Raw genomic sequence first — 26,973 nt, 5'->3', positions numbered from 1 at the left:
AAAAAGCAACACCGTAGTTTATTGAAATTGAAAATTGGTATGGTTGGATTTCCAGTTCTGTACCTATTAAAGCATTGCTTCGTGCACTAGCTGGCTATAATTCTTCTTGCTGAACCCTCAGCTGAAGCCTGGGAGAGGGTATCCAGTCTTGGAGAACAGGTGACTGGTTAGAACGTCAAAAATAAATGAATAAAAAATTACAAAGCACTCAATAAAAAGGCAGCAGAATATTTTTATGATCACGGTCTGCATACGGTGGAACAGCTATCAGGATTGTTTTCCACCAGGCCAAATAAAAAAGCTGCATTTCCTGATTTTCGCTTATTTGTGAACCTTTCTCAGCTTCACTTAAGGCAGCTGGGGAGGGGGCTGTGGGGTCTGCTTCTCACTTCTCGCTCTTGCTGCCTCAGAAATGAGCCCTTCTTTCTGCCGCTGTTGCATTTAGGAGGAACAACTGAGCAATTTGCTGTTTACTTGTATCTTCTGGGGCTTTCTTTTTCTTTCAGATTAAATTATATTAGTATCGTAAGATCCTTGCAAATTCATCTTACCTGAGCTGAGCTGGTCAGTGATGATTGTATTATGAAGATAGATACATAGTTATGATGGGATGAGGGTGAAGCTGAATTACTTTTAAATTCAGGATGCTATTTCTGCACCTGGGAATAATCCACTAAATAAGAAACAATTTTATTACATGTGTTCAGTAGAACTCTATCTATAAAGCTATCAGGCTTAAAAAGAAACAAAAAACAACCTCTCTGATGGATGGTGAATCAATAATCTCCTGCTGTATATGAAGTGTTCCATAAAGAAGCTCCATCGTAGTAGAGAAAATGGAGATTAGTCCTGCTATAAGAGAAATTTTGTGTCATGGGTTATCCAGTCTGCTTATTTCCTTTTTTTTTTCTTTCCCTGTCTGTGTTCCCCTCTCCCCTCCTCAGTTTTCCTCCCTTCTTCCCCATGTTTGCTGGTAGAGGGCAAATGACAAACCTAGCCGTGTTACTGCATTCAGTCTTTCTGTGGAAGTCATTGCTGAGAGAGCGTTGGGGAATTCCTAAAAAGTCATCTGGTCTGCAGAAGACTACCCCCACCCCAAGGATGTTATCGGTGGGGCTTATCAAGCTCATGCTGCCCCAACTGCTTGTGGAAAAACAGAGTGCTTGGACGAGCTAGAAGAAAGAGGCAGTGAGGGGCAGAGGAGCAGCTGAGAGGTAGAAAAAAAAAAAAAAAAAAAAAAACACCCTGTGACACGTCAGAGCTGGGGGAGCAAGTTGGGGGTCAGCAGAGAGAGCAGGCGGTGTTGGGTCTTTGTAAACTTCCCTTTTCTGTAATAAAACCAACTCTCTTGCAGAGGCAGGAGTTGGTCTGTCTGGATTTTTTGTGGATAACCCCCTCTCTGGGGCAATGATTGAAGATGCACCTTATGAGATTGCTTCAGGAGCAAGGCATTTTATAATGCGAATGCAAACGTTAAAATCGAGCGCAGAGCTGTTCTAGATCCATATCAGATGATCCAGCAAATTTTTATTTCTTCTGTTTTCTTTGGCAAATATTTTTCTTTTTTTTTTTTTTTAATTCAGAAAACCCCATTTTGGTTAATCAGTAGATCCTTCTGAATTTAGGTGTAAACTGTAAAACCAGTGTGTAAATAGCTCTTTCTTTGAATTACCTTCCATCCGAGCATTTTGCACATATCTAATACCTGTAAATAGGTTACAAATTCTTTTAGTAATGTGCATGTTGACAAATTAAACTGTACAGTCTTTCCATGTTTGTACCAAACAGCAGCAGCAGGGGAATCCAGAACAGATCCTCATGCTGTGTGATGGCCTTCCACCAACAGTTTTATCTCCTCTTTATATGCAGGCACTACACTGGAAGCAGTGCTCACCAGGTAGGGGAGGAGGTGAAAACATGGCCTGCCTTGGGGCAAAAACTCAAAAGAAATACACAGTCAGCTTCCAATGAGTGTATCGGATTCAAAGCATGTGTCTTTGCCAAGGTATAACCTATGCCAGCAACCATTTAAGATTCTGGAGGTCATTCAAAAAAAATCCTTTTGATTCTGATGCAGCTGCCCTAATGACAGCAACTGCTCTGGGTGCAGCTAACGTGGATTCCTGCTTAAAGCATCTGCTTAATTGGAGATGCTTTAATACAAATCCCTGGAGCTAGAGTGTTCGTGTCTGTGTTCTCAGCATCTCTTTCACCTATTTTTTCTGTTCTGTTGTTCTTGTGTTTTTGTGTATGTTTGCCTGGGCTTCAGTGACTTGTTATACAATGGGGAAACCTCCCATTTTGCACGAGTAACAGTAGGCTCTGCTGCAGCATCATCTCCAGACCTAATTATGTTGCATGTAAAACCCAAAAGATTCCTGTAGGCCAGAGCTCGTCCTTGTCACGTAGATGTAGAGTTCACGTCTCAGATGCTTTAAATAGTGATTTACCAGTGGTGCCACTGGGCTCGATGGTAGTCTCGCTGTTTAGTAAAAACAAAGGATGCTTTGGAAGATAAAAGTTGTGAAAAATTGCATTGTTGCTGTTTACACAGGCAGTCTGTAGAAGTTATATGAAACCATTTCTTAAATTCTAAGCTGGTTCTAAGTGCAAGTCTGCTTTGGAGGTTTTAAACTGAAGTACGACTTCCCCTATTCTTAGTTCCCTCCCACCCTCCAAGTTGTTCATCTCCATGTTTTTCCAAGATTTATTTTCTGGTCTGTTTTTAAAACCAAACTTTGTCTGATCAATTATGCATTTTAAGTGGATTGAAACCAGGAGGGAAAAGAAAGAAAGAAAAGAAACCAAATGGCAAAATGCAGTTGTTTCAGCTGGTTACATGCTAAATTAATGGTAACTCTCTCTATCGAATATATGCAGTGCAAGACCCCAGTGTGGTCTGTACTTCTGTAAAGAGTTGTGAATTTTAGGGTTTCTGGGTAAAGCACAGTCAGAGCTGTACTTTGACTTTGTATCTGCGGATGGCTGAGAGATGACTTCTTCCCTGATTTGTGCTACTATTGTAAACATCCCAGGATATTTAATATGAATAATGTGCCGTCATTTATTAAAAAAAAAAAATCTTAGCAAATGTAAACATAACTCTTTAAAATCCCTGTGTATAAGAAAGATTTAGTGAAATAAAGTCTAAATCGCTGTTTTCTGATGAAATAGGATATAATCCTCTCAGTGAGTTTTCATGCTGTAAAAGCAGAATGGCCATTCTGAACTGAACACTCATACAGACCCTTCTGTTTTACCTTTACCTCAAACAGCCAGCATCACATATAAAAGTAAAAATATATTAAAAAAAAAAAAAAGCAGAACTAGGATAAACTGGGATTTACCTAACATGTTCACGTTGGCGTCATTTATAGAAGTAGATGCCCTGTGGGCTTTTAATCAACATTTGTTCTCTTGCTCATCTCAGAGAGCAATGGCAAGCATACAGCCGGTTAGTTTACCTCCTGCTTACCATCTCTTTCCCTATTATGAAACAAGGGAGATGAACCACCATGCAGGAGCTGCAGCACGTTTCTGTGTCTCTCTATTCTCATTTTTTAACTATTTTGATTGACTTCCTTCTGTTATTCCAGTCCTTTCTTAGTGACAGTAATGACAGTGCTGCTCCTCTCCATTTTACTTTTCCGTTAGGACTTCCTTTCATGTTCTAGTCCATATTTGTATTTCATGGTCATTTGGGCCAACCACTTCCAGTCATCCTCTTATCTCTCATCACCAGTTTGAGTGGAAAATGGGGCAAACCCATACATGGAAATATATGTCCGTGCCCATGCTGTGATCCCGCCTGAAAATGCCTATAATCATTGTTCCATCATTTGAAAAAAAAAAAAAAAACATGCACGGTCTTTATTTTTGAAGGCTACGAGTCACATTGGATTTCAATTCCTGAATTTTACATTGACAGGAGGCAGATTGCAGTGAAGACCATAAACTGACAGTTTAGGGCAAGCATGCTATTGCCTGAGGCAGTCAAGGATGCAGACCACTCCATCGTTCTGACTTAGGCCATTCATCCCTCCTGAGGTTTCTTGTCCTTCGTGATGATAGATTGAGAAAGACAAGCAGCACATGGGTAGACAAACACCTCACCCAGGCACTTGGTGCCATTTAACAGTTTCTTCCCACATTTGACATTTTCATTTCCTTTCTTCGCCTCACTCATCACTAACTGTTTGGATCTTGTTTTCTGTACACAATGCTAATACAGAATGACAGAATACAAATACAAGCTCCATTACTCATTTTATATGCTGTATATTCTAGCAGAATTATATAGGAAGCCTCACCAGCTGAACCATGAAAGGGACACTTAAAATTTAATTGACGTTGACCTTATGCAAGTATCACTCAGCATTACGTGTTTTTTTGTTGGTTTGTTTTTGTTTTTCTTGAAGCATAGATATCCAAGAACGTGCAGGTATTCAATTTATTGCTCAGTAATTCTTTTCTGCTTTTACTACAGTTACAGTAACACTATCAAAATATGCTTTGCATATAAAGGAGTCTTCCAGGTTCTCATGTTTATTATGTGTTATTACCATGATTTGCTCAGGTGGGATCTTAGTAAAGAAGTTGGGAAGTGCAGTGGAGAGCAGGTTCCTACATAGAGCAAACGTGTGAGTGTTCCTGTGTTCTCCTGTGTGCTTCCAGAGAGGTCTGAGAAGATATAAGCTCACGTTGTACAGGAAAGAGTCTTTATGTGTTAGTTTTATGAATTTCTGTGGTTCTCCCTCCGGTACTGTATTCTACACCTTTGACATGAGGAGGGGAGTCTCGGGTGTAGAAGACACAAAGTTGGCCAACTCTTTAAGTGGACAAGAGAAGTGCCTTGGTGACCTCCTTAGTTCTAGCCTCTGATAGGGGTCAAGGCGATGCTGGCTTGATGCTCTTCCTAGCAGCGTGAGGAGGTTGTCCGACAAGCCATAGCCACCATGTGAATCACTGGGGGAGGTGAGTTCCTCACTGATGTATTCACCAAAATCCTCGCTGTCACGTTTGGTACCGGCTTGCAAAACGTGCCGTTCTTTCCATCACTCTAGTGCTGGCACCCAGCCACCCCCTGCTTCTTTCACACCTTTTTTCTTCTTTTGCAGAGCAACATCCCTCATTGCTGCTGCTTCTAGAACTCTAAAATAAGGACAGATTTAAATAGATATAATTGTAGTAGGTATAGTAGATATAATTATAGTTCAAGTTAGTAGTACGTGTTAGTGTATGGTTTCAATTAACTGGGAAAGATTAGCTAGGACCATTAACTGGGAAAGAGATATCTAGGGGTCTTGGGTAATTCAAATCACCATCTGTACATATTTCAGCTTGCACTTGGCTTGAGGTTTACTTTTTCACTGGTATCTCTGAGAATGTTTTCCTTCAAACAGGAAATACCGAACTCATCAGAAATCCGCAGCCAAGTGCTCTACCCCTTGCTGTGAGAGTGTGTGTAGAGCTTTGAGTCTTAGTCTGGAAAGAGAAGGTAGCTTTTTGGAATAGGAAGTAGTTGCAATCTACTCAAACCCACTGGAAATAAAATACAAATGGCACTGATAAGGGTGAATTAAAAGAAAATGAGTCTTTCAAGTGGTAATGCGCTTTCTTTATGCAGTTCAGAGAAATTCAAATCGAGTTCTACTGGATTCTTTAGGCAGAGGGTGCCCACCTGCAGGCTGTGGACGAGATGTAGCCTGCTCAGTTATAGTGGGTGTGTGTGGGTTTTTGTATTGTTTTATGATGTTGAAAATAAGGGGCTTGCCCCACTTGAAAGCTCATCATCTGTGGATTTTGATTGTTGAAGGACTTAGCTATACATGTTCATTTACTCAGGGATTGCGAAGAGCTATAATGGTGTTGCTCTTCAGTAGCAGGACAGAAATGCGAGCATCTGTTGCCTTCTATCGTAACCTCCTGACTGTAACGTGGGCATGTCTTGAGAAATAATGTGATACTAAACTAAGCTCATTAAAGTTGCTAAAAGTGTTTTACATGCTGGAAAAGATGATTCTTCATCCTTCATATACAACACAAAGTCAGTTTTTTGGGGGGAGGAAGGGGGCAGGGGGAGTTGGTGTATGACTAACTACATCACTATCTCAAAATCTTCATTTTTCAAGGGTCTGTATTTATGCCATTCAATCCTCTTGTGCACTGAGCTGCTATGAGAGAGAGATCATGAAGGCAGAGAAAAGTTCAGGCATTGTATAGATATTGCAAGTGTGTGCATCTTTCATTTATCTCTAATCCACCATTCTTGAAAATATGAAATTTCTCATATTGTCTGTTATTGCATTGAGAAATTCATTATACTGGGTTATGAAGCTCTGCTGATCACTGTAATTGCTTTGGTTCTCCAGCTTTATTTTATGGATGTAAGCTGTGTGAAACATGGCATGTTCCCAGAAAGGATACTGCTATCGCATGTTTAGTATTAATACAGAAAAGCTGTTCAGTGAAAAATATAAAAGGAGGACTACCATCGTGAGCATTTGCAGATACTTTACTGTGAGCTTAAAAAAGGATAGTATGTTGGATTTGTTCAAGGGGAGAAAAAAAAAAAAAGCTTTTTTTTAATAATGGTCTATAATGTTACTCATAATTTTTCCAATTTCTCTGCTCCTTAGCTTCAATACATTATTTAGAACATAAAAGATATTAATTTCAGAGATTGATCTCGAGATAAGCCAGCTTTCCTTTTTAATAAACCATTTAAAATACAGGGTGCGTAGCAAGAGTTTTGCAGATAATATGTTTGATTGCATTAAGATAATTACTTATTTCAGGTTGTATTTTTCCAGACAGTTGTACTCTGAGGAGGTGTACATGACAGAGTATAGATTTCATATCTGATGATATAGCACCAGATTCCCATAGTGAAAATCCACATTTCTTCTGGTAAATTATAAGGTTTAGTTTCTAGTATTTATGCAGTAAGATGCTGCATGCCAGAAATGTATGAGACCTTCTCTGTGTTGACTCCTTTATTTTTTTTTAATGTACCCTCCCCAATCTTTTCTTCTTCACTTCATTACAAACATCAGTTAAAAACAGATATTTTTTGTCTTCTAGGTGGCTTTGCTCTGCTTTGCAGCACATTTGCTTTTAAATGCATGTGAAAACGGTGGCAATATATTATATTTGCTTCATCATAGATGCTCCGATGAGACATGCATACTTCTCTGTACCTGATGCACATATGCCTTACTTTCTGCTTAACTTTCAGAATTCAGAAATATACAAAAGTTACTCTGCTAGATGATGAATATCTGGGTAAGAAAGCAAAACTAGTCTGCATGCAGAAAAACAAAGTTTTGAATTTTTACGCAGATAGGAGGAATTGGTGGTACTTCATACTCCATATCCAAAAATGTATTAGAGTTTGCTTGCCCCTCTGCATCTTGTTTCGGGAGCAGATAGTTGCCTTCCCTGAGAATGCTCAACTGATGACTGGCACTTAGCACAGAGGTCCACCGAATACTTGAGTTTTGTGAAATATATGTATTCCCACGTGATTGCTAGCATAGGTCAACATAGAACTGGCCAACACTTTGTGAAATAGCTAAATAAATGAAATTCAGACTCCGCTTCTAGTTAAAATGGTCTCTGGTTGCTACGCTGAAATGTCAGCGAGGTGTCAAACACTTCCATTGGGTGCGTGGAATCCAGTTCCCAATTTCCTCACTCAAAAGTAACTCATGAGTAAGGGCTAATAACTTGGCTTCTCCCATCACCTAGCATTTCCTTGAAGTTAAGAGTGAGGAAGCATGGGTTGGTGTAAGCAAAGGAGACCAGTCTTGCCTGAGAAGAGGATGGAGGTTACCTGTCTGCTGGTTCTGTGGCAGCCCTGACTGCCGCAGTGCTTTTTTTACAGAAATTGCACAGTAGCTGTGGATGGTCAGCAGGTGGTAGCCCCGCCACCTCCCAGGTCTGCCGCTTTTTCACTGCAGTATTTTCAAAGTCTTTTTCATCCTGTGCCAGATCATAAGGCTGCTCTGCTAGAGTATGCTTGCTAACTGATTATTAACCAACATGAGATTACTTTAAATAATTCCTTGAATGGCTACTTAATCACTAGTGATAAAAAAAAAATCGGTATTTCTCTAAGAGGTTAAAAGTTTGTTGCCATCTGTGTCTTCTATAACATAGAAAACGTTAGGCATCATATGCTGTATTTCCCATTTAAATTGCAATTGCAAAGTGGTACCAGAGAAACGGATTTTTTTTTTTCCTCCTATATAAGAGATCTGTCATTCACACAAAGTTAAGCCAAACTCGTCTAAATTGTCTTTGCATTTAGAACTCTTTTCGTACTGGTGTTTGCTAGGATCTGGCAGAAGCTGGTGGGTTTTGGTCCTGCCATCTCTCCTCGTGACATCCATGCCTGTTCTGCTGGAAGGGTAGGAAGTAGGTATACCGCCCAGGGAATCATTACACAGAACAGCATCTCTCTTTCTTATGCACTGAAGATAATACACAGGGATACCCTGCCCATATTTTTTCCCCCAGTTATTATATGTGTATTATTAATCTTGAGGTTTTCTTGTGGTGTGCCACAGGCAATAGATACCTGGGGAGGATGGGTTAATGAAGATGCTTGTGCTGCCGATTCGGAATTCAAGTAGGATCATTTTTGTTGCATCTCCTCCTGTCCAAAATTAAGTCATTAAGAATTTTTCCTACTTGATATCACAAGTGGTATGTATCTGTGTTGTTTCTCCCCTTCCCTTCCCTGAATAGGTCTCTAAATTAAGAATCTTAAATATTTATTTCATTTATAACGAAGAGGATGCTACAGCTTTGATCATGAAACCAGCCAGTATACTTTAACATTATAAGCAACTTAAGCATATGCTTGGATATGATGTAACATATGTGTGTGGAAGGAGATTTTTGTATGAGTAATCAGTCTTGGAGCAAAGTGGCAAACAGTAAAGGCAAGAAAGGACATCTGGAGTCATGTCCTCCAGCCAGTGACCTTTACTTTTTCGTAAGGGAAGTGGATGTACTTTTCAAATGCATCAACAGCTTCCAAGTAGGGTAGGTATTGCTCACCGCCTTTTCCTGGCAGGAGTAATGCTTACTAAGTTTTGTCATCGGTCCAGAGCTAACTTTGTTTATAAACATCAATATTTTTAGTACATGCTCAGTAATTTAAAGCACTAGTAGGATGGGAGCAGGTCTGGATGACGGTAGGCAAGATGCTTAGCATTACTAGAAGATCCTGAAAGGGAGGTTAATACAGCTCTCTCCAGTGCGTCAGAGAGTAGTTCAACCTCTAAAGGCCTTGTGTTTTTTTTAAAAAGGATTAAAAATGAATGGTAGCAGGAGGTGGAGGATGTTAGGACAAAAGAAGTTACTTTAAGGGGAAAACTTTGAGTGATTTTTTTTTTTTGTATTTTGACTAGGGACATCATTTTTTTCTCCTTACATTGTTTACCATCATGTCAAATTTTGTGTCCAAACCACCCTTTTTCTGTGCAGAAAGAATACACATCATTGTTCTAGGCATGCCATGGCTTCAGTGCGGGTTTGAAGCACGTGTAAGCTTTACATCTAATTGAGCTGAGTTTTGGTAATTTTGCAAACTCTGGATTCTCCTCTCTCCAGGGGTTCCCTTGCTTACTTGTCTCACTCTTTCTCCTAGCATACTGACGGCATCATCTGCTTCCTTCTCCCTCTTCAGAGAGCTGAGCTATTGAGATATAATTAGCAAAATGTGGTGGGTGGAAGATAGAGCTATGTCAGTGCTTTGGAGGGTTGTCAGGAACCTTTCCTTTTTAATTTTTTAAAATTTATTTTTAATTTTCCTCTTTTTTTTTCTTTAATTTCTGAAGAACACTGTAGCGTACCATGAAGATATCAATTGAAATATGAGGAAAAAGGTAAACTCCAGACTGGAATTAAAGTGCAGAGCAAAGCAGTGGACATGTTTTTGAGATTATAGTTTAAGCAGAAAAGGATTCACGCATAAATTTACAGGCTTTGAATATATATTTTCTGGTGGTAGTTATTATTTCTGTTGCATCTGGAGTAAAAAGGAAGAAGTACTATGAAGACAGTAAACATGTTAGAAACAAACCAAACCAAAGCGCTTTTACTTTAAAGCCCAACATTTATTAAAAGATGGCAGTGCTGTGAATGAATAATTTATGCGTAAAGACCAAAATGTGTTTTGCAGAAAATATTTTGTTCTTGTTTATCTCTTTATGTAGTACTTCTCTGGTCATGAAGTGTCGTTTTCTTTGCTGTGAGACAAAGTGCTGCGTGTTTACAAATATGCACAATGATCTTGAGAGAAAGGACCGTGTAGTCCTATTGTGTCCCACCTAGTAGCTTTTTCGTATTAGATTGACTAAAATTCACTGTAGGTCAAAATAGGAAAAAAAGATGGGGCTTTTTTTTTCCTCTTTATTTTTAGTAAGTGTACCAAAGACTATTTGTTTGCAAACAGGACTTTCAGTGGAGAAATGGTATGTAATTGTTTCCCATACATTGGTCAGAAAATAAAACACTGGAGTTATGAGTCAAGTTTTTGTTTCTGAAACAATGTTGTATTTTTAAAGCTAGTGTGGTGTGGCATACGCACGGTGGTTTGGGTTTGGGTTGCATGGTGTAATTTCTGTGCTGCTGGGAAAAAGAAGATATTGCCTTTACCAGAATGTAGTCTTGAGTGCCTTAAAAATTTAATTGCTGTTAAGATCAATATATAAAGTAGTTAGTCAATATTTCGCAAAGCTTAAAGGAAGTTGGGAGTTACAAGATTTTAATGAATTATTGAATGTTACTTGAGGGAGAGAGATTTAAATAAACCAAAATTTCTTCTTTTTATTTTTATTAAAAAAAAAAAAAAAAAAGAGTGCCATGCTCTGTTAACAGAAACTTAAAGTATCCTAAGGCTGAAAGGCTGTTTGTGCAGAAGTGACTTACCAGGCATGGCTTGCCCCAGAATTATTTGGAATGATCATATTATAAATGCGCAGGCTTTCAGGGCTACATGGAAACTGCATGCCATCTCATGAATTATTCATCATAGCCCCCAGGTATAATTATTCAGAGAAGTGAAAATGAAGAAAATTATTTCCTATTAATGTTTGCTTATTCAGATAATTATTTTACTTATTTTTATTCTGTTTTTTGATCCTAAGTTATCTGAGTCCAGCTTGTACAATGTGTGCGTACTTTGCATGCATTTTCTTTGTGACCTAAAAGCCATGAAATGCACGAATCTTTTGTGTTAAAAATTCTTCACCAAAATATATATAGATATATTATTTCAATCTTCTGTGTTGTGTTTCCAGACAACAACTTCTCAAGTGGAGGGTACAGACTTGGCATATTCTGATGTGAACGGTAATGCATTGGAGGATTTCAAAGAGGTGCCAAGGTTGAAGAAAGTGAGGCTCTCCAAGCTGCCATGAATAAAATGAGTGTAGCATGTGGAAAATAAGTCATCTGAATGAAATGGAATGTCAAGTAGAACAAAATCACGTTAAGTCTCATTCTGCCAACAGCCTTCATATGCGATTTGTTTTTTTTTTTTTAATAATGTGAGTAGTCCTATTGAATAAAATTAGTTGTGTTTGGTGTTTAAGACAAGGACTCAGCCCTCCAACCTCTCCAGAACAAGAGCGAAATTAATGAGAGCTCTTCTTGTGCTCTGCAATGGCCAGTGCAGGCGATGTCTTGGAGTCAAGACAATTAGGACAAGGGGTAATGGCTTTAAACTAAAAGAGGGTAGGCTTAGATTAGATATTTGGACTAGATATTTGTTACTTTGAGGGTGCTGAGGCACTGGCACAGGTTTCCCAGAGAAGCTGTGGATGCCCCATCCCTGGAGGTGTTCAAGGCCAGGCTGGATGGGGCTTTGGGCAACCTGGTCTGGTGGGAGGTGTTCCTGCCCATGGCAGGGGGGCTGGAACCAGGTGGTCTTTAAGGTCCCTTCCTTCCCATACCACTCTGTGATTTTATGAATCTCAGCACAGCTGAGGCGACCTGCTCCAAGCCCCTGCTCAGGCACGGCCACCCAGAGCAGGGTGCCCAGGCCCATGTCTGTGTTGCTTCTCTGCTCTTGTAAAAATTGCTTCAGAGAAAGAAGCTTATTATTTTTTAAATAGATTTTGGCCACCCTATTCCATAATTTTTATAGCATTTCTGTGAATGGTAAGAGCCTTGAGTTGTCAATATATTTTTTTCCAGTATGAGAAAGAGCTAGAACTGATTTTTAAGTCAACTTTAAAGTCTGGTTTTTGCTTCTTTTGAAGCAATTTCTTCTGTTTGTAGTTAGAGCTGCTGATGATGAAAAGTTCTCCGGTGCTGCAGTTAATAGAAAAAAAACAAAAAACAAACAAACAAAAAAAACACCAAGCCCCACTGTTCAGTCTTGTGAATAGGGGGCTGATTCATTTCTTCTGACTTCACGTGTCTTAAAGTCAGACATTTTGTGTAACCCAGGTATTTAGGCTTCTCCAGTTGTCGGTGGCAAGAGACATCTTGCAAGGTCTCCCTTCATCTCACTTGCCTTGGCTATCTTAGCATGGGATCAACTACCTTACAAGAGTGGCTGTCCCCTCGTTGCTATAGAGGGAGTGCAAACTTACAATAAATACTGACTTTCAGAGAGCTGAAGATCAGTGAGTGGTTGCATTGTTACTTTGGCAATGTATAAATACACTGGTAATTATTCCCCTGGAATCCCTCTTCAGCTACAGCACTGCAGGTGCCTGGTGTCCCCATCACTGCCGTCACTGGTTTCATTCATGTGTTGGATGCCTGTAAAGCAGAAAAAAAATTAGTGCTCTTTCCCCCTTCTTGGTCCATCCCTGACCCTGCTGGCACTGGAATTGGACGACAGTTGTCTTTTAGGGACTTAGGAAGGCACAAAAATAAATCAAGAGGGCTGCCACCGCAAGCTGTGTCACCCGAACCGGCAGCTCCCTGGGCTGCCCTGATGATAACATCAGCGGGGATCCACGACCGCGTCTGGCTCTTACATTTTTACCTCATCAATTATCAGCTGCCTGTGCTGGCTTTTAGGGGCCTCAGCAGCCCCTTACACGGTGCATCTCACCCTGTCCTGTCAGCTCTCATTCATATGGGCAGGTTGGTGCCAGCTTCCATCCTCTGACGAGTCAAACGGCGTGTCAGATTTGTGTGACAGTTTATCCATCTCCGTGCACTCCATAAACCTAATTGTCAGTAGACGGCTGTCATCAGATTTGGATGTAAAAATGTAATGTAAAGTAATAGAAGACTCCCAGAATTTCCTGTTAGTGGTGAGATTCAGAGACTTCTCTAAAAATACCTTCAAAATGTTGGATCCCGTGTTGGACCCCCTACATCCTGAGAACATGAAGCCTGGGGGAGCAGACAGGCTGTCCAGTCCAGAGTACCCTTGAAGACTTTCCATGGCATCTTGAAATGCCACTTTTGTGAAACCAAAGCCCCAAATTAACGTGGGCATGATGTGCTGGGTCGTGCTTATGCTATGGGCTATGAGCGGCCGTGCCTGCAGAAAGAGTGGGAGGCCAGGGCAGGGCCCAGTGCTCCGCTGAGCTCCACTGTTCCTCAGAGGTCTTTGTGAAACAGTTCAGGATTCTGCCTTCTCTTCTTATTTCACAACCTTTAGCTGATTTTACTTCTTTTCATGGCTCCACACCCTGCCCAATTTCTTCCTTCCACTCACTCCTTTATCATTTTCCGTATTTCTAGATTTTGGGAAAGGCTTGTTCGTAGTAGAGTTCTGCTAACAGCGTCCCTGCTCGAACTCCTTGAAGTTGCAGCATATGCGAGGCAGCTCCTTGGTTCGCTTTTCTCCTGTAGGTGTAGATGGAGGTGGGCAACCTGGCATATAGTCAGGTACCTGATATAGTATATCAATATGTAGTATTACTTCATATACATATATATTTGTTGTCAAATGTTGAGGTTTTTGCAGACAGCAGGGTTTGTCACATTGTCTCTTTTTATATGTTTTTGAAGAATTCCCAATATTAAACAGACTTAGTCTGCTGTTGAGGATAGTGTTTTGTAAACAGTGACTTCATGACTTGTCCTATTCTTTTGCTTAAGCGATACTCTGAAGGATATTAGTAAATCCATTTCTCTTAAAAGAATGGTATCTTATTTTCGTAGTACTGTTTTCTAACGTTCGTTCAGTCGTTTGTTCAATCAAATGTTTTACATCCATTTTTGAGTTGGCCAGGTTTCCCAGCAGAATTTTATAAGGAGAAAAAACTTCTCTGTAAGACTTCAGAAGTTGAAGATGTGCAACTGTGTTCGGAAATAAACAAAAACTTAAATGTGCAACTTAAAAAAAAAAATCAACAACTTTGAAACATATACACAGAATTCGGAAAAGAAAGAAAATTTCTCAATTATTTTCTTCCTAAAAGTTTTTATTTAGGGAAAAAAAAACAACAGTTATTTTAAAAACGCAAGGTATGAGAACTGATTTTTTTTAAATGTTTCTAAACTAATGAAATGTGAAGATTCATCCTTAGGCATTAAAATCTTACTGTGCCTTGGTCTGGTATCTCTCATTTGTCTACTTCTTTTGCTTTCCTCTTCACTTTAACGAGTGATCACATGTGCACCAGCTAAATGTCTGATAAATCTCCAGGCAAAGCTGGGCTGACTTGTGTGGAACTGACTTTAAAAATATTTGATGGAACATTGCTTCAGTCTCTGAATACTTGTCAACTTAGATTTATTACAGCTGCTCCCATTACAGAGATGTGCACTTTGGTCCTTAGGGATCTTTCTCTCTCTTTTGCTGTACAGTCCAACCTATTGCAGTGTCACAGCCGATCAATTATTCACTTCGACACTTTCAGTCCAGCCCAGTGTTGTTATTTACCACCCACCATAACTTCCTGATTACTTCTCTTTCGCACGTAGGAATACACAGGAATATGTTCTTGAGTGAAAACACTTTTATTTTTTTTTAGGTGGATGAGTGCATATTACACTTTTTTGATTTGGAGAAAAAAGCCTCCAGTGTCTCTTGAAGAATCACCCGCTGTGTTTCTGTGAAATAAATATGTCAGATGCCAATAACTCTGGCTATATCATATTATATTATTATATTATGTTATATATATATATAGTGTGTGTATATATATATGTATTGTGTATCATACTTACATTTGATTGTATTTTATGTAGTCATACCCCAAGTTTCTGTGTGCATAGGTGGGTAACTATACACAGATTTTGTGGAAATAGAAATGATGGGAGCTTGTTTTGGAAGATTTGTAATAAATATGTCAACTTCAGGAAATTATTTTCTTAGGGATGACCGGTCCTTTATTTTCATAACTTCAACAGGAAATTCAGAATTTCTGTAAAATTATAGCTGGCACTCCTTACTGCTATATAACTAATTTGTTAAAGAAAACAATATTTGAATATATGTATATATATATATATATGAAATATGTATTATATTTATATGTATAAGTATATAAATACATCCTTAAAGATGCTTTCTAACTTTCTGAAGCTACTGTAATCTCAACGGACTCAGATATCAGCAGGAGACATTCATTTTTCACAAATAGGAGTGGGTCCTTACAAGGGTATAAGCGTAAAGGATGACTTAGTTATGCGTCTTCTGTGATGATAATGCTGTGAACGAATTGCTGGATAAAGAGAAAAAAAGTTCTTTAAAAAAAATAAAAGTGCTGATGACTTCTGGAGTGGAGTCAATAGGAACTGACAAAAAAATACAACAATTTTAATTAAATTGAAAAACTCTGAGTAGTCATATACTAGGAAAAATTATAGCTTATCTATTTCCATACTTGTTTCTCACATGGTTTGAGGAAAACTTCTGGACAGTAGTCAAGCTTAAATACGCAATAAGTATGTTTATTGCTTGCAGTAACATGAAAAAGTGGATTTCCTAATGTCTTGACTGAAAGTCTCATTCTCAATCCACATCTCTTCCCTGCATCAGGACAAAACTCCCCCCACAACCCCACCTTTTCCTGCATCTTTACAGTAACAGCTTAGGTCAAAACAGCAGAAGCTTTTAGTGTTACTGGTCGGCTGTGCTATTTAAAGTTTTTTAGAGTAGAGCTCCACAGAGCAGGTCATTTATCACTTTAAAGTGGACTGAGTTAGTATAAGGTCAGTTAAATGCTCTTTCAATAATTTTCTTCTGTTCTCAGCCTTGGGGTAAAAGAGTAATAGTTGACTTCTTACCAGCCCTTGTCAGAGAAACTGTGGTTGACAAACTTGAAACTAGTTATGATCCTGACATACAGTGCTAAGCCATCCTCTGCTTCATGAGCAACTGAGATTCAGATTGACCCACTTTTCCTTTATCTAACAAATTCTTGATTTTCTTCCATTCAAACTGAGCTAATTGAAAATTCGTTTTCAGGAAGAAACGGGGTGAGTTTTTTGTTTGTTTGTTTGTTTTTGTTTTCTGGAACCAAATGTGATTGATTGCAAATGTATTCTCATATTATTTTTCTAAAGGTGTTTATTCTGTGCTCTGGGCTTCTTCTGTCCTGTGAATGATCACAGAAGAAATATACAGTAAAAGAATACTTTTTTTTAGTTTTAATGAAAGAAAGTTGTCTGCAAATATGATAAACTTAAGGATTTCAGCCTACAGACTGAAGCTGAGGTGAGATGGAACAGGAATTTGGAGAAGGGATCGGGCCTTATGTAAGGTCTGTGAGGCTGTAAGAAGAAACTCTAATGCTAGGAATGGAAATGGAGGGGAAAAAGTACCAATATTAATAGGCTTTTACAGTAAATTTTCTCATATGAATTCTCTCCTGTCTAAGGATAGGGTAATTGCCAGTAGAATGCATCTGTTGTCTGAGAGAATCCTGGACTGAGAAGGACATGTGATCTCTAAGGTAACTAGACCATCTGAGGATTTTTTACAAAATAATATTACTAATTTGAATTTCAGCTGGAAATGTAGTGCCTATCTGACATTCTGAATTTTATGGTGTGGAAATCCTCTTGTTAAGCAACAGCAGCATCCTGTTCAAGCTTCAGTTTCTGTGTTGTCTCAGAGTGTGGAGCGTAAGTGGACCAGTCGATGCAGCACGGGCACAAGCCACTGCTGTACCCCTTGCAAGGTGGGCCAGTTACTGCTCGCGTGTTCTCAGCGATGAGCATTTATGGAGCAACCACAGCATTTTCTCCTGCTTCCTTCAACCCACAGTTACTATTTTAGATGGGCATTGAATTAAACCTGTTGTGTTCAGTGGGAAACCACTTATGGTTTAGTCAGTGCCCGGTCTACATTTCTGACATTTTTTTGTACTGTGTAAGCTGGTTCATTGTCCTTTACGTGTACCTTAGGCTTTCTGTTGTATGAAAGGCACTTCTATTGCGTATTTCATACCAGGGCTAAGAGCAGGCTTATCTGGCCTGCTGTATCATGTTTGTTTTCCTGCTACCTCATTTTTCCACTAGGACTCCAATTGGATCATCTATACTCGCAAGATTATCTTGATCTGTTTAATTTTAGTAGGTGTCCAATATTGATAACATAAAGCTGTGTTATGAAGTGGATTTGTCTCATTCTCTCAGATGACTTCAGATCGCTATTTAGTGAAATTCTTTCAGCCACCGGATAGGATCTGCAGAGGGTGGGATATTTCCTTTTGGGAAGATGTGCTTTCTGTAGTCACAGTATTGGACTGCAAGTTCTGAACCTGAGTTAATTCTTTCCTCTGTTTTTAAAGGCTTCCAACATCCTGCACTCTTTTCCGTCATCTTGGCTGTTTGTTATTTTTTGATTATGCTTAAGCCACCTTTGAGAGATAAATGTCGTTTTCCATTTTTTTCTCCTAATTAGGAAAATAGAATATTCATGTACAAATAGGTGATTCCTGATGACAAACATTTTCTAAGATTTGAAGAGTACAACCTGGACTTGGTGTCCAAAAATTTACAGGGCAAGGTGATTCAAGTTTGCAGTTATTTAGAATGCATTTAGTTTCTTTAGGATCTGGAAATAATGCATTATTTTTAAACTACTATTTCAAGCCATTGAGGGGCTTTTACCTGTCTCCGTAGTACTATTAATTGTCCTGGTTTATTTCAGTCTTGCAGATGTAGCTAGTAGTCAGACAGTAGGAATGGTGACAGAAATTTTTTAGACAGCCATAAGATGCAAGAGGGGTATTTGTCGGCAGTTAGTCAATGTTATGAAGGCAGAATTTGGTATACATTCACATTAATTTTTTTTTCTTTTTTTTCAGCTCTTCATTGTGAGGAGCAGATGCGTAGAGCTTCTTTTGATATGCTTACAAGGCAAACTTAATTAGATAATCATTCACCTGCTACTTGTGTGAAACTCCATAAATTATACTGCAGACTCCTATGCTTCTGATGCTTTCTGTAAAGGGTTTGCGTACTGTCCAATTTTATACCTGTATTGTAAGTTTCAGTTGCTTCATACCAAGCTTAAAATCATAGTTAAGTAAATCGATTTTGGATTTTGCATACAAGCTGAGCCAATGTTTGGATATTGCTCGAAGAGACCAGTGCTGTCTGAATACGGCGTGGTTAATGGAAGTGACCAAGTATGTGTCATTAGATTTGGCATTGAACCTTGCATCCGATCTTCCCATTTCTCTTCTGTTAGTGCCCTCCTCCATCAGTAAATAACCGTGTACTTGAAGTCTCAACTAAGCAATTCCTTTTAAAAAGGAAGAGACGTTTCTCTTCCCTTCCATGGTGCACCTTTGGTTGAAGGCCTTCTCTCAGATGTCAGCAGACTGCCTGCTGAAGACCAGGTGCTGAAGTATTTCAGCTCTTTCCTGGGTGGTGGAGGGGGTGTTCACATGTCCAGGCATCACGTTAGGTTATCACATTTGGAGGTGGAAGAGAAGGCTTTTCCCTAACTTCCAGTAGCCAATATTGGTGAGTATTGCTGGGATATGTTACTTCATTCACCTGTGTAGGTTATGTGGCACTACGTTGCTTATTCAGTTCTGTGCTGTGTTCATTAGTGTCAGCCTTATTTTATCCTGTTACCTATTTGACATCCTGTGATCTGCCAGGGTGTTCAAATCTTACGGCTTAGCTAAATTCTTGAAGTTGGTATAAGGGCACAGAGGTTAAAATGCTTGCTGTGAGACTGGACCAGTCCCCTTCAGATGGAAGCTGTGGGGCACTCTACAGGGTGCAAAAGAAACTATGATAAGAAATGCTTGTCCTTAGAGAAGTGAGATATTTGTGTTGTATTTGATGTTTCAAGGGATTGAAAGGTTCAGTGTTGTGCATAGCTTTGTTTCTGATGAGAATGAATCTGGCTGTGGTGCATTTCTCCATCTTTACAAGACTCCTTTTGTGTTTGTTCTGTCATTAATCACTTTGTATCCTTGGATTCTTGTAAGTTCATTCAGGAAACAGCAAGATTTACAGTAAACAGGGCTGAAATCCCAAGGGTTGTAGAAAGGATGGCTGAATTGCTGAGAGATGGATACCTGACTTTGTTCCTTTGTTGCGGGTTAATCCTGGTAGTAGCAAAACACCACACAGCTGCTTGCTCTCATAGAAAGCAAGAACAGTTGTGAGTCAAGATAAAAATAGTTTATTAACTGAGGGGGAAGTGGAGGAAGAGTGAAGCAAAACAAGTGATGAAAAGGCAATCACTCACCACCTTCCCCTGATGCCCAGCCAGTTCCTGAGCAAAAGAAGGGTAACATCCCTAAACCTCTTTTCCCTTTTTGCTGCTGAGCATGATGTCACATGGCATGGAATATCTTTGGTCAGTTTGGATCATCTGTCTGCTTGTGTCCGCTCTCAGCCTCTTGTGTACCCCCCAAGCTAGTCACTGAGGGGACAAAGTGAGAAGCAGAGAAGGCCTCCGCACTGTGCAAACACTGTTCAGCAAGACCTAAAACACTGGTGTGTTGTCAGCATTATTTCAGTCACAAACCTAAAACACTCCTGGCACCATAGGAGCTGCTATGAAGAAAATTAACTTAATCCCAGCCAGACCCCAGTGCACACATTAAGTTTAAGAACCATATATTGCAGAAACACCCACGTTTGCTGTGTATTAGGGCATCCCAAGGCCAGGTGCCATATAACTTTCAAGCATACTGCTGCATGATTACCGCTTCTGGTAGGATGACCTTTCAGATAGGAGCTTGAAATTCTGTTTGTTAGGGGCTTACTTGTACCGCCTTCTACTGTGTGATGTTCACTGATGATTTATTTCCATACTATCAATGAAGAAGTTGCTAGTGCATAAAATGAAACCTTGAGAATACCACAGCTCTGTCTCAGTGGTATCATTAATTCCTCCAGACCAATAAGAGAATTGTAGTTTTCTAAGAGATACATGAAAATTAAACTCTTCATGCTTAAGTTGATTTTATGCTTCGTCCATCTTGGCAAGGTGTTATTAGGGAAGCATTTTAAAGAAAGCTTTCAGAAATGTAATAGCACCCAGAAAGATGTAGGTGGTAGAGCTGGAATGCAGACCCCTTGGTAATCGTTCTGACACGTGTTGCCTCAAAATACTCGGGACTTTTCTCATCTTGGAAGAGCTGTGCTTATAATAGGTTTTCCTCCCTTCTAGGAGACAGGAAAAACACGGGCAAGGAGAATTTCCATAGGGTGTATATAGTAGTTCAGCTTTGAGAGCTTTTTTGAGAGAGGCAAGGGAGGGTGCAAGATCTAAGAGGTTATAGATTAATGTCAGCCTTTAGAGGTTGATTTTGTTAGTGATTAAAGTTAAACTTAGGGAACTGGGGTGGTTCTTAAGAGCTTTGAATGCTTGCTTTTAGGTCTGACTGTGCAGGCAACTTCATCTGTTCTCAAACTGCAAAAAAATGCTTTGCCTCACCAGGTGTTGCATTTACCTGAAAAGGTTCTGTTTAGTTTTAGAACTTAAATTCTGGAAATACGGGCACAGTGTTAAGAAGGAGGCGTTCCATGTTGACCAGTTAGGAAATGTTAATCAAGGCAAGTATATGTGAAATTGGTGCCAAACTTACAAACCCAGAGTATCCCATAAAACATCCTCCTTTCCTTCTTTCCTTCCATGTCTGCCTTGCCCAGTCTTACCAAAGACCCAAACTCTCAACTTCCAGAAGTTTTCTGTTGGCCTCTCTTCAACCTTACACCAAGTCACAATTATCTTTTATTCATCTATCAGTTCAAAGTTAAACTTAATAAAACAAAGGTTATTCACTTCCCCAAAGACTTCTTCTGTGGACAAGTTGAAAGACCTCATGTAGCTAGCAGCTCGTTAGTTATTACTACACTGATTAGTAAACTGGTTAGTTCTATTACACTGATACAGAAGCTGCTCAGCATGACATGGAAGACCAAAAGATCTCTGTCTTGATGAACTTTCCTGAGTGGCAGCTAGATTCGTGGTGAGCTCCACTGATTGTATGTTGTCACAATCTCTTGAATATGTGATACAGGGAGTGTTCTCATGTTGAACCAGTCTGCAGGAAGAAGTTTTCTGGAACTTACATGTTAAAAAGAACTGTTCAGAAGTAATTGCCTGAAGTATTTAGGGAAAAGGAGTAATGTAAAAGTAACGGACCTCTTACCATCTTCCCCTTGGCCCTGTGCATACTGAGCAGGTGAAAAGTGCTTTCAGCCAAATAAATTCTCTTGTGGATGAGTGTAACATCAATTTTGTGGTGTTATAGTCAGTATATTTAGAAGTGGAAGGTGAGCTCAAGAACTATTTGGAAAGTTCTTGTCATTGTCAGTGATTAGGGGAAAGGGAGTTTCTGTATTGAACAGGAAGGGGTTGATACTTCAAATGTCTTGCCAGAAGGCCACCTACTGTTCATTCTGTCTGATCTTGGGATCTTTCACAACTTTTAATGTACCAGTCCTCCTGAGCACTTTCAGGAGAGCTGCTTGTACTATTGTTTTTTTCAGATCTGAAGCCACCGACTAAAGGACTAAACTGAAAAAGTTCCCAAGTATAGCAGTGTCATCTAGAAAAGTGAGATATGGGTATTTACCTATTTTAAAGTGTGATTAGCTGATACCGCATACACATTGTATAGCCTGTGTATTCTTTACCGCTCAAGTGCTGAAATCCAGTGTATGTGCAGTAGTTACACTGGAACTAAAATGCTTTTGCTAACAGTTTATTTCCCTTGCTGAATGAGTGTGAGTCATCGGGGCTGGCAGAGCTATACCAGCAAAATTTTCATCTCTGGTTTTCCCTGGGGACATGGAGGAAGCATATCACAATGGGCTGTACAGAGCAGCTGGTTCCCGAGTCCCCAGTCAGCACATGTTCTTGTGTGTGTTCTCCATACTGTCTGGAAAATCAGGAGTAAGTGAGAAATTATGTTGATTACACTGAAATAAAAATGTGCTTTATCCCTGGCAATGAGTTGCAGAAGCTTGCTTATGTGTTTAGTCAACTAAGGAGTCTCTGTATGCTTAAGATCTTGTAAGTCTTTCACTTCTCTCTGAGACGTGAATTTAAATCCAGCACTCCAGGATATCATGCGGATTTGTACACTTGCTGGTGGATTGCAGTTCCATAAAACAATGAAAAGATTATGCTTATCCATGCTTATTCCATCTGTTACAGCTGTAATATTAATAATATTTTTTAACTTAAGTCACCCAGCTATAATCCAGTGCAAATTAACTGAAGTTAGAAATATTCTCCATGTATAGCGTTTCAGTGCACGTCAGGCAAGAGAATGATTGGAAGGAGCATCAGTTGTGGAAGGTATTGAGATAGGTACATTCCTTTTTGCATAGAGCATGATTTTCAGTGAAATGAAATCACATTGCAATGTGTTCTTTCTACTGAGACAGGCTTTCTAGCACATTGACCAAGCTGTGCCTTTTGTGGTTTTCTTATTTTTTGTGTGATGCAGAATCTGGGGCTTTAAACGCATAAAATTCAGGAGTGATAGGATGTTGTTTAGGCTCTCACTTAATGCTATGGAACATTCCCTCAACCGTGCAGACTTTTTCTGTAGCTGAATTGTTAGCATAGTTGTCTCTTGCAGCCTCCTACACCATTCTCCACTCTAAGGGATAAAAAGCACATTGGGAAAGGATGTAAAAGTGATATTGCTGTTATTTCTAGCAGGCTGATGACATGGTCAAGGTTAAGTCTGGCTAGTATCCCACATGTACTTTAAATTTCTTATGTGTTTCCAGTGTTTGTAATTGAAAAGCCTGAGATACTCTACTGTTTGCTCAGATAGATCAGCAGGGCCATCTGAATTTGCTCTTTCTTTCTTTCTTTCTTTCTTCTTTTTTTTTTTTTAAATAAAAATATTAGTATGTATTTTTATCACTAAAGAATTAGTTGTGAGTTTGTTATGAAACACATATGGTCCATAAATACACAGCATTTCTCCTCTGTTATTGCACCTGTTGGTCAGCCAGATCTTAGACATCAGCACAGGCATTTTATATTATCGTTAGCATAAACCATTTAATTACTGTCCTAAATTTCTAAATTAGTCTATAGATGAATGCCTTACTTCATCAGCAGCTGAAGCAAGATAAAATGAAAGGCTAGTACACTAGGTGCACAGATTTCTAACTCTAATACTAGAATGCTTTTGTCACTTTATCATTCTCTAAATAGGCTTTACTTTAGAAGTAAAAATTCAGGTATTATTTGGGATATATTTTAAAAGAATAGTTTTAAAATAACCTAAATAACAAACAGCATTTCCCAACGTACATCTGTGTGCTGTGCTGAGAACATGGCTACGTTACTGTCCACTTTGTGTAACAGGATTGCATATATTTTTACCGAATGCTTTAAAATAATCCTTTTTTTATTATTTTGCAATATGATAATATTTCTTTGTAAATGAACAACATGTGTGTCCAACATGGATTTCTCAAAAGTCAACAATTTCAATGAAAGCTATCATGGTGTAATAGCATTGTATGAAAAGCTGCTTTTCTTCATAAACCCTTATATTTAATCCCTCAAAGCAGCAAGCAGCATGCTGGCCAGGGAATTAACTTCAGATTGAAGATAAAGAGGAGGCCAAAGTTAATGACAACTACAGAAAGCTGAAAGATATAATTCAAGTAGGAGTGTAACAGCTTGCAAAACAGGTTGCAATATTTGCTTTAGGAAGAATAGCTAGTGCAAAAAGTAAGTGTATTTTCTACAGAAAACTATATTTTCTGGTAAACCACATTGTTAAATTAGTACTCTTGTGAACATACAGGAAATAAGTTGGGCTGATTATATTTGGGATGATACAGGCCAGCTATTAGAATGTAAAATCTAATGCTGTGTAGCATAAAATTAATTACAATGGTCAGACTTCAAATTTCTATTCCACGTGAAGAGATATTCAAATAGAAAGGAAACCTGTTTACTGGGAAAATAAGTAGATCTTATTTGCAGTTGAAACCTCTAATAAGAGGTACTATATTATTAAAAGTCAAAAAAATACTGTGATTTTCTTGACTCTTCCCACGTTGCCACAGAAACATACAGTAAATATACTGTAAGGTCATCAGATCGTACTCATCAGTTGTTTGCAGTCTTGTTTCATCAGGTGCTTCATTTATGCATGAATCTGTTAGGTCCTAAAATTGATGTGATGCCTCAAAACATGCCAGAAGTTAAAGATGATAAATGACACAGGAATTCACAGTAGTCTTGACTGGTTCAGAAAATGTTTGAAAAGTTGAATTTCTTCCTACAGTAGTTGAATTTCATCTGACTGGGGTAATATAAAATACTGTATGCATTTCTTAGCAGTCATAGTAGAAGAACTGATCAGGTCTACAATGGGCAAACGAGAGCAGGGTGCCCAGCACCATGTCCAGGCGGCTTCTGAAGGTCTCCATGAGGAGACCCCACGGCCTCTCTGGGCAGCCTGTGCCAGTGCTTGGCCACCCGCACAGCACACAAGTGCGGCCTGCTGCTCACAGCCTGTGCCTGCTGCCTCCTGTCCTGCCGCTGGGATGTCTGTGATCCTATGATTCCCACCTGGGTGGCCCCATAGTGTTGCTTTTCAGAGAAAGTACACCTCCATAAGAAAACAATCTTCCCACCATTTTTTTTTTTAAATGTATGTTCAGGTTGTTCATCCAGCATAGAAGAGCATGAGTTACTTCATTTCCTATTTATATTGTGTGAATTCAGAGCTGTGTGTCTGAGGCCTACTTTACTGACAAAACCATATGCCAGTAGAATATTAACAGTGAAGTGCTGTCTCAAGTCCTTCTTGGTCTTTTCCTCTGTCATGTCTCTCCTTCAGTTGGTCAGCATTGCTTCTTGCATAACCTGAATTTTTAGATTTTCTCCTTCCTTTTTGTAGAAGAGCGTGGATATTTGGAGATTAAAAAAATACACAGCGATTTCCGACCTCTTGGCAATGGAGTAACACTGAAAGCTGTGGGGGATAGTCTGAAGTGGTGAGACCTCTCCTCTGCCCCAGCTTGATGATTTTATTTGGTTGTAGGCTTCCAGCCTGAGATTGGGGAAAACTGAAGAGCTTTTTTGGTTGTTCATGGCTGGATATTTGTATCTGACTCTTGCTTGTACTGTGAGTCAGTGCTGCAGGAGACTGCAGGAGATTACAGAATATGAGCACCTTTGTCCTTAGGTGTAGGTGCTGTCTCAGTGGGGTGGTGATGCCGTGTACCCATTCCTCTTTGGGTCTACGATGTTAGTATTGATCATGTTCTGCACGCTGACTGGCAGGGGAAATAACATGAGGCTCCCTGCAGTAAACCGAAGTTGTTCCTTAAAACATAGTGTAAGTACATTGTAGCAGGGTTCATCTTCCATGGGTACAGCATTGTGAGCGTAAAAATAAAATCAAAGTCTTCTTTAGAAAATGTGTACAAAACCACATGATGATGTGAACACAGAACCATGTTCAAGCAGTGAAGCTGTCAAGATATTTTCACAGGCCGAAATAAAGACACTTTCATCAATTCTCCTAATAATTCTTTATATCACAATCACCAAGAGTAAGTACAGGACCTTTATCCAAAGTACTATTTTTTCTACTTAGAATTTAAACAGAGTTTTCATTGTTTACAGAGGGTATCTGTGTACCACAGTTTGCTAGAAAATGCATCATAAATTAATGCTGCATTTTAAAATGTGTTAAAACTTAATCTAGAAATAGTACAATTTAATCAGCATCATCTGAATCTCTTGGACAATGAAGCCAATACAGTCTTGGAAGTTAAGTAGAGGCGCTTATGAAAACAAATGGAAGTTATCTATTCCAATCTTCCCCAGTCTTAGCCAGCATGCGAGAGCAGGAATAAGCACCACATAAGGGAACACTTTAATGACAGAATCCTCTTATGTCAGAAACCAAGTAATAAAAATAGTTATTGTTGTCTGGAGGCAGCTAGCTTAGCCTTGGCATTAAGTACCACAAATAGGAATCTGCCTTTTTAAAGAATGGCTGACTTGTGCTCTATAGGCTGGGAGGGAGAAAGCTGCAGCTTTGTTTTGTGCATAACCTCCTACACAGTTCAAAAGGTAAAAGACCAGTAATGAGTTCTTTGAAGAATTCATGAATATTTCTTTTATAAACTTTTAATACCAGCTTACTCAAGGCTCTTACCAAACTAGTTACTATTGTTATACCTGGTAATGGAAGATTGGTATGGCTTGTATATTAGAAAATTCAAAATATTTTTACCAAAGAACAGGTGGAAACATAGTCTTACTGAATATTGTATGAGAACAAACAAAACTAGTCTGTCTTTGAGTTCATAATGTTCTGCCTTGCTCCTGTGAAAAATCTGATTTCTGAAATGCTTCCATGTATGGCTTAAACTACCTGTTTCGTTCTGATGGATTTCAGGATGATGAGTATTGGCTTCTCTCTGGAGAGATGTTTAAGCTCTAGTGTTAAGCAATTTGAAAGGAATTGCAGATTAGAAGTTTTTTACTAAAAACTTTTGGCCATAGGAATTGGTGACTCACCCCATTCAATTTATTTTCAGGGAATATGGTGATTTTTTTTT

The 26,973-nt window shown here is 39.1% G+C and overlaps 1 protein-coding gene across 5 annotated transcripts in view; it reads left to right on the top strand.

The window, feature by feature from the left end:
• PTPRM (protein tyrosine phosphatase receptor type M) overlaps positions 1–26,973 on the top strand; it is a 476,211-nt gene that overhangs the window by 49,862 nt on the left and 399,376 nt on the right. The gene's annotated exons all lie outside the window — the stretch shown is intronic.

The sequence above is a fragment of the Cygnus atratus genome, chromosome 2, assembly GCF_013377495.2.
Source record: "Cygnus atratus isolate AKBS03 ecotype Queensland, Australia chromosome 2, CAtr_DNAZoo_HiC_assembly, whole genome shotgun sequence".
NCBI classification, from domain to species: domain Eukaryota; kingdom Metazoa; phylum Chordata; class Aves; order Anseriformes; family Anatidae; genus Cygnus; species Cygnus atratus.
Note: the sequence above shows the minus strand (reverse complement) of the source record. Positions and strands in the feature narration are given on the sequence as shown.